A 9,055-nucleotide genomic window follows, 5' to 3' on the forward strand; every position below is an offset into this window, starting at 1 on the left:
TCATAGGAACAGTAAAGGCACAGTTAGAGAAGACAGGTCACTTTTGGTAAAGAGAATAAAATCTCTGGCTTAGGTGAAGACATAACATCTATTTCATAGGTCAGTGACCAGGACAAAGAGCAACACTTTAGAAAGGCAGGACCAACCTTGAGAAGGTGGCTTCAAGGGAGGGTAGGTATCGGATGAGATAGTTTGCTTTTTCTTCACAGAATTCTTGCTCTTTTGCACTCTTTCTATGTGCCTGGAGAAGGTTCTGTTGGATCTATCAGGCTTTTTGAGGTCTGACTCAGAAAAGTGTGACTTTGTTCTTTTCTTCTCTGCCTCTTTCAGGTGTTGGCCAGAACTGAAGTATGGTTTGCCTGGTTAATTGATTTTTTTCCCACTCTTCTGTGAAGCTTGCCTACTGACTCTGTGTCCATAGAATACCTGGCTTCCATGCTAGCTTAATGAAAATTGAATGGATTGTTTTGCTTTCTTTTTTTGCTAATATCCTCCTCCCTCACACTAAAGTAGAGCCCTCAACATGAAAATAAATATTTAGAAAAAACATTTTAGATATTTGGTTAATTTATGCTTTCAGCTAATTTGTTTCCCTATGAACTTATTATAGTTGTTTTGGGAAATAAGCCAACTTCCACTCATTCCATTCATCCCTAGCACTTACAGCTTTTAAGTACTTCTATATGCTATAACATCTAATAAAATTCCAACATGATAGCTATTATAACTAACTTATCGCATGTATGTTAAATAACTTACAGGAGTTGTGGCCAGATTTTTTCTTCTTGCACATGCGCGTGTCTGTGTGTGTGTGTGTGTGTGTTTGTAGGCCAGAAGTTGACAATGAGAATGTGTGACTCAATAGTTCCTCCAAATTATTTTCAGCGACAGATTATTCAACTGAACTTAAAGTTTACTATTTAAGCTAGACTAGATACCCAACAAGACCCCGATATTCACCTCATTCAGCCTCCAGTTCTGAGGTTACAAGCATGAACAACCATGTTTGGATTTTACATGTGTGCCAGGAATCTCAATCAAGGCCTTTATACTTGCAAAGTAAGCCCTTTATCCATTTAGCCATCTACCTAGACCCTGTTGTCCACCTTTTAAAGGTCAGATGATTAAGACTTAAAGAGGAGGTAGGATGTAGAAAACCTCTTAGAGAATTTTAAGAGTGTAAGCTTGGTTACCAAGCTTGGTTTTCCTTAGTCAAAGGCTCATAACATTTTTTACTGAGTTATAACATAATACTTCCTTATGGTTTCTTTTGCTGTAATCATTTAATCCCTTGCCCCTATGCTTTAAGTTTTCCTTCTGCAGAATTCCCATTCCAAAGTTCTTTTCTTTTATTTTTTGAGCGTGGTGGTGGGGATTGAAGATAGAGGATCTCACTTTTTTTGTAGACCAAGCTGTCTTTATAATAATGTTCTTGCCTCGCCTTGCTAAGGCATTAGTTGCCACAACAGGATCAAAGATTTTTTTATTATTCTATATTCTGATATTACATTAAACATTAATGACCTGTGCAGGAAAAGAAGTCTTAAATACTGTTGATTGGAATGTAAATTATTGCAAAAATTGTGATATCCATATGGAGGCATAAGATGGAAAATGAAATTTCAACATATTATAGATTATACCACTTCTGGGCATATATCACAAATCAATAATAGCAATACTTGTCTGCCCATCTCTATTATGATTCTATTCTCAATGGCAATGCTGTTGAGTTAGCTTAGATATTCAGTAGTGAATGAATGGGTAAAGAACAAAATCTATATATGAAAAGGAGTCATACTCATAAGAAGGAATTGCAAAACTATTACTAAAGGAAAAGGATGGAATTGGAGATTGTAACATTAACTTAAATAATTAGGGTCCTGGAAGATGTCTTGTTTTCTCGATAGTGTTTTTCAAAAGAAATAAAAGTATAATGGACACTATTAGAGATATGGATAAGAGGAAGAGGAGAAGCAAAGGATAATAAAGACTAACACAGTGTGTGAATATAATCAAAGTATTATAAGTATGCACAGAAATATCTTTGAACACAGTTTATGCCACAGTAAGACATTGGAACACACACCACACTATAGTGATATTCAACTAAAAGAGATGGAATTTCTTTCATACAAAGAAAAATTAGGGAATATAATTTGATAAAAGTAGTAACTGATGTAATTAACTGATTTTCTGCACCTTCTTTCTAAGTCACCCAAGCATTTGCCTATCCTCTCTTCAGGTCTTACTCTTTTAGAGCTCAGGGAAAACACTCAGGAATGGGAGGATTCAAGTATTCCCTTAGTCTTCTCATGGAATCTATCTACTGTGAAGGAAGCAATGTTCTTATCCCATCTAGATCATTGGACTTTATGTAAGGACTCTCAAATTCTAGGAGATTACAAATATTTCTTTCTTTGTTTTATGTGTGTGGGTACATGTATGACATGGTGTGTGTGAAGATGTCAGAGGATAACTTGGAAGAATTGGTTCTCTCCTTCTACTCTACAGGTTTGGGGGATAGAATTTAGGTTATGAGGCTTGGTAGCAAGGACCCTTCCCATTGAGTATTCTGACTATTCTCAACTTGAAGGATTTTAGAAGAGATACCCAAAATCTCCAGGGGTTTTCAAAGAATCAACAGGAGAATAATGCAAATTCTGTTGACAGAATAATCCTGAGAATCCTGAGAATTCCTTGGTAAGAAGGAAGATCCATGAGGAGAACTGACTAGAATCTGTACCTGTGCCACTCAGACTTGGGTACTATGCTCAGTGGCAGAAACAATAAGAGTGATACATCTCAGCAAGGTGGAAGTAAAGAACCAACACTCACTGTTTTGCAAATACAGGCACACTCATTCAATGGCATGGGTGCACATGTGAGCACACACATGCAAAAAATACAACTTTCTGAATAAATGAATGATTAAATATCAATCATTTCTATACATCATAGTTCTATAAAAATGGTTTAAACTTGGTAAACATGAGTCAGCATTTATGACACCATAAATACTATTTCTCATCAATATTGTGAGCAGATGACTTGTCCTCCTTTTTTTCCTCTCTTTTTCTCTGTCTCAGACATCCCTGTCACTTACTTGGATGTTTTTCTCCTTGGGGACACCATCATTCAGGCATTCTTTATACAGACTGAGTTTTTTCCTTTCTGAAGGTAAATGAAGACAATTTTGCTTCTTGGAAAATCTTCTTTGGGCCAGAAGGATGCCATAGAGTACACATGTATGTATCCTTCTGGCCCAAGGAACAAATGAAGCCAAGTTTCATGATAAATTATAATAGCTAAGGGAATATTTACAGTTTCATTAAGAAGTTAATTCCCAAGATTTCTTGTTAGACAAATTGTCCAATTTCATTTTGGTTCCCTGAATAGTTCAATTTCCTATGGGGCTGGAACATAGTTTTAAGAAGCCCACATGGACAATTTTAAGTCTTCAGGAAGTAAAAGATTAAAAATTGGTAGCTTCTGCACTTTTTCTACACTCTTTCATCTGTGAACACACTTATTTCTTCCCAAACAAATTTTTAAAAATTTTACTGACAGGTCAGTCCTGATCTTCTTGCAATTATCCTACTTCGTTGCACTTCTTATCTTATACTCTAGGATACAGCCTAGTGAACCTAGGTGTAGCCTCCTGGACCTCACCATCCACTTCTTATCTACAATCCACTAACATAATACCATGTCATACATGTAGTGTCTGGGCTAGTCTAACTACCAACATCTATGCTTCAGCCAACCTCTAGATTTTTGCCACTACTTTCTTTACCAGCAGTCACTCACTAGTACATTCTGCACTGCTTAGAACCACCCCAAGCAGCAAGACTTCTCAAACTTCTCTCCAGAATCTATCCAGGTGATTCTGTCACATATTCTGTGTTCTGACTAATCTGGCCTCTATTACTTGCATCACAAAGGATTGCTAGTTTTCAGCCAGGATCTTTCCTACCTATTTTCAATCTCTGACCCCTCTCACATCACATCCAACTTTGCTACCTAACAAAGTTTGCTCCCAAACCTCAGGCTTGAAACAGAAAACACAGTTCAGTTTTCTTTGTTTTTCTGATTTCATTCTAACAGCCAGGTTCAAATTACCCCCACATTCTTCTTCTACCACAACCTTCTATGTCAACATCAGACTTAGAAATAAAAAAGTTCATATGTCAAGATCTCATGCAAAAATATTAAGAATATGAAAGATCAAGTCAGTATCTTCTTTCCAACTCTTACCAATTCTGTAGAAATGTTTGTCAGTGAGAATTATGTCTATGAACCACAGGACGCAGAACTTACAAACTCCAAAACTTCATCAAAGAACTCAAGGAACTTAAAGAAGATGTAAAGACACAGTTCAATGAATTTTTTTAAAGAGCTTAAGGAGAATAAATACCTGAGAAATGCCCAGGAAAACACATACACAAAGCTGATGGAAATAACAGTTACAATCCAGAACTTGAGGATTGATTTCAATAAGAACATAGAAACATTAAAGAGGATACAAACAGAAATGAATGTGGAATTGAAAAAAATACAGTAACTCGAATAGAAAACTCAAATGAAAACAGGACAAGTGAAATGCATTAAGTAGAATAAAGAATATCATGATTCCCCTTGGGTGACATCCCCTGCCTAACCATAGGCTATACCTGCCAGAAGATCAGGCCACATATCCTTGAAGACTAGGTGTTCTGCCTACCTTTGGACCTCCTCCACTCACTTGTTGCCCCGCCTAAAACTAATCCCAATTCCCCTTACCTCTTGATTGCCATATCTCATTCCCTAACTTGTGTGGTGACTCCATGTAGGACTGGAGACTACACCAGTCACCAGAACTCTAGGAAGACTGCACACCTGCAGACTTCTTTCACTCTATTGGTGTGCTCCCCAATACTAACACCAATCTATCCTACTCACTTTGTCTTTGTGTCCCAGACTCCAACTTGGGCAGAGACTCTCTGCTCCACAAGAGACCATGCCTGCCACCAAAAGTGGCAGCCTAACTGAGATGGTGACTGCCTACTCAACCACAGGCCATACAGGCCAAAAGACCATAGAGGAAATAGAAACTAAACATCAATATCATAAAGTAAAACCCAGAAACAATTACTGAGACCTATAATGACTCCAAACATGGAGTTCTAGATTTCAGTGCAAGAATGCACTCAACAGCAGCCAGCACAATATGTCACCACCAGAGACAAGCCATCCTACTGCAGCAAGCCTTAGTTATTCCAACACAACTAAAGTACAAGAAAAAAAAAAACCAAACAAATCTTAAAATCAACTTTTGAGTTAATTGTGTATCCAGCCAATTTGTGAAAGTGTTTATTAGCTGTAACATTTCCCTGGTGGAATTTTTAGGGTTCTTTTTTATATATTATAGTACCATATCATCTGTGAATAGCAATAATTTGATTTCTTCTTCTTCAGTTTGTATTTCCTTGGTCTCATTTAGTTGTCTTATTGCTGTAGCTAAAAGTTCAAGTACTATATTGAATAGATATGGAGAGAGTGGACAACCTTGTTTTTTCCCTGATTTTAGTGAAATATCTTTGAGTTTCTCCTTATTTAATCTGCTGTTGGCCATAGTTTTTCTGTAAATTGCTATTTTTTTTTTCAAGAAAGGGTTTCTCTGTGTATTCCCAGCTGTCCTGGAACTCACTCTGTAGACCAGGTTGGCCTCAAACTTGGAAATCTGCCTGCCTCTGCCTCCCAAGTGCTGGGATTAAAGGAGTGTGCCACCACTGTCCAGCTTGTAAATTGCTATTATTATATTCATAACCCTTGTATCTCTAATCTTCAAGACTTTTATCATGATGAAATGTTGAATTTGTGAAAAATCAGTTTCATTATCTAATGCTATTTTTTTCTTACAATTTATATGGTGGATTACATTTAGTTTAGAAACCTATATTCCAGCAGATGCTGGCGAGGATGTGGAGAAAGAGGAACACTCCTCCATTGTTGATGGGAATGCAAGTTGGTACAACCACTCTGGAAATCAGTCTTGTGGTTCTTAGAAATTTGGACATAGTATTACCTGAGGACCCAGCAATACCACTCCTGGTATTCCAGGATCTCCAAAAGATTCTCCAACATATTACAACGACACATGCGACACGATGTTTATAGAAGTCTTATTTATAACAGCCAGAAGCTGGAAAGAATCCAGTTTTTCTTCAAGAGAGGAATGGATACAGAAAATATGGTACATTTACACAATGGAGCACTACTCAGCTATTAAAAACAATGAATTAATGATATTCTTAGGCAACTGGATGGAACTAGAAAATATCATTCTGAGTGAGGTAACCAATCACAAAAGAACACACATGGTATGCACTCACTGATAAGTGGATATTAGCACAAAAGCTTGGAATACCTAATATCCAATTTACAGACCACATGAAGTTCAAGAAAAAGGAAAACCAAAGTGTGGGTGGTTTTGGTCCTTCTTAGAAAGGTAAACAAAATACTCATAGGAGCAAATAGTGAGACAAAGGTTGGGGCAGAGACTGAAGGAAAGGCTATCAAGAGACTGTCCCACCTGGGGATCCATCCCATATACAGTCACCAAACCTAGACACTATTGTGGATACTAAGAAGTGCATGCTGACAGGAACCCTGACATAGCTGTCTCCTGAGAGGCTCTGTCATAACCTGACAAATACACAGGGGGATGCTCACAGCCAACCATTGAACTGAGCACAGGATCCCTAATGGAGGAGTTAGAAAAATGTCTAAAGGAGCTGAAGAGGTTTGCAACCCCATAGAAAGGATGACAATATCAACCAATTAGAGCCCCATAGCTCCCAGTGACTAAACCTCCAACCAAGGAGTACACATGGTAGGATATAGACTAACAGACTGGATACATAAACAGGACCCAACAATTTGCTGCATACAGGAAATGCACCTTAGTGAGGAAGACAGACACTCCCTCAGAGTAAAAGGTTGGAAAACAATTTTCCAAGCAAATGATCCCAAGAAACAAACTGGAGTAGTCATTCTAATATCAAATAAAATTGACTTTCAACCAAAAGTTATCAAAAGTATAAGGAAGGACACTTCATACTGGTCAAAGGAAAAATCTACCAAGATGAACTCTCAATTCTGAACATCTATGCTCCAAGTGCAAGGGCACAGACATTCATAAAAGAAACTTTACTGAAGTTCAAAGCACACATCACACCACACACAATAATAGTGGGAGACTTTAATACCCCACTCTCAGCAATGGGTAGATCATGGAAACAAAAACTAACCAGGGACACAGTGAAACTCATAGAAATTATGACCCAAGTAGATCTAACAGATATTTATAGAACATTTCATCCTAAGGCAAAAGAATATACTTTCTTCTCAGCATCTCATGGTACCTTCTCCAAATTGACATAATTGGTCACAAAACAAGCCTCAACAGATTCAAGAAGATTTAAATAATCCCATTCACCCTATCAGATAACCAAGGACTAAGGCTGATCTCAAATTCCAACAAAAACAATGGAAAACACACATACACATGGAAATTGAACAACATTCTACTCAATGATAACTTGTTCAAGGAAGAAGAAAGAAAGAAATTAAAGACTTTTTAGGATTTAATGAAAATGAAGACACATCATACCAAAAGTTATAGGACACAATGAAAGGAGTTATAAGAGGAAAACTCATAGCTCTAAGTGCCTCCCAAAAGAAACTGGAGATAGCTTACCCTAGCAGGTTGAGACCATACCTGAAAACTCTAGAAAAAAAATAAAGCAAATAAACCTGAGAGGAATAGAGGGCAGGATATAATCAAACTCAAGGCTGAAATCAACTAAATGGAAACAAAAATAACTCTACAAAGAATCAATGAAAACTGGAGCTGGTTCTTTGAGAAAATCAACAAGATAGATAAACCCTTAGCTTGACTAACCAGAGGGCACAGAGACAGAATCAAAATTTTAAAAAAATCAGAAGTGAAAAGGAAGACATAATAACAGAAACCGTGAAATTCATAAAATCATCAGATCCTACTACAAAAGTTCATACTCGACTAAATTTGAAAACCTGGATGAAAAGTACAGCTTTCTAGATGCATTCAAGTTACAAACATTAAAACAGTATCAGTTTAAACCATCTAAACAGTCCCATAACCCCTAAAGATGTAGAAGCAGTCATTAATAGTCTCCCAACCCAAAAGAGCCAGGACCAGATGGGATCAGTGGAGAATTCTATCAGACCTTTAAAGAAGACCTAATACTCCTCAAACTATTCCATAAAATAGAAACAGAAGGCACACTACCCATTTCATTCTATGAAGCCACAATTACATTTATACCTAAACCACACAAAGACCACACATAGAAAGAGAACTTCAGACCAATCTCCCGTGTGAACATTGATGCAAAAATACTCAATATAATTCTTGTCAACTGAATCCAAGAACACATCAAAACAATCATTCACCATGATCAAGTAGGCTTCATCTCAGGGATGTAGGGATGGTTCAATATATAAAAATCCATCAGGGTCAGGGCTGCTCGGGTGGGGGATCTCGGAGCTGCCAGTTCACCAGCTCATTGCCAGTGCGCTCGGGGCGGGCCTGGATGAGGCTGGAGTGGTCAGAGGCGTGAGAACCGCAGTTACTTTCCCCCACCCCTGAGGTGGAGCGGGACTGCTCCCGGATTCCTTTGAGAGCGCAAGGAGCGAGTCCGGGCAGAGGCAGGTCGATTTGAGGGCCCGCTCGAGCCGGAGGATTGAACTTCACCCAGCAACCAGCCTCCGCCAGTGCCACCTGGCCGCCTTCATGTAACCTCTCCCACAAGCCCTGTAACGGTGAAGTCCGCTGGGGTGGCCGCCTGGCAGCGGTGTCCGGGTGAAGCTCCCGGGGCGGCTGGTGCGCGATCTCAGGCAAATGCGGGGTGCACCGGCAGCGCAGCCACCAGCCACTGAGCTTGCTATGCCTCTGAGCTACAAGATAAGCAGACAGCTAAATGGAGTCTGAGCAGCTGTTCCATAGAGGCTACTATAGAAACAGCTACAA

The sequence above is a fragment of the Mastomys coucha genome, unplaced genomic scaffold, assembly GCF_008632895.1.
Source record: "Mastomys coucha isolate ucsf_1 unplaced genomic scaffold, UCSF_Mcou_1 pScaffold23, whole genome shotgun sequence".
Classification (NCBI taxonomy): domain Eukaryota; kingdom Metazoa; phylum Chordata; class Mammalia; order Rodentia; family Muridae; genus Mastomys; species Mastomys coucha.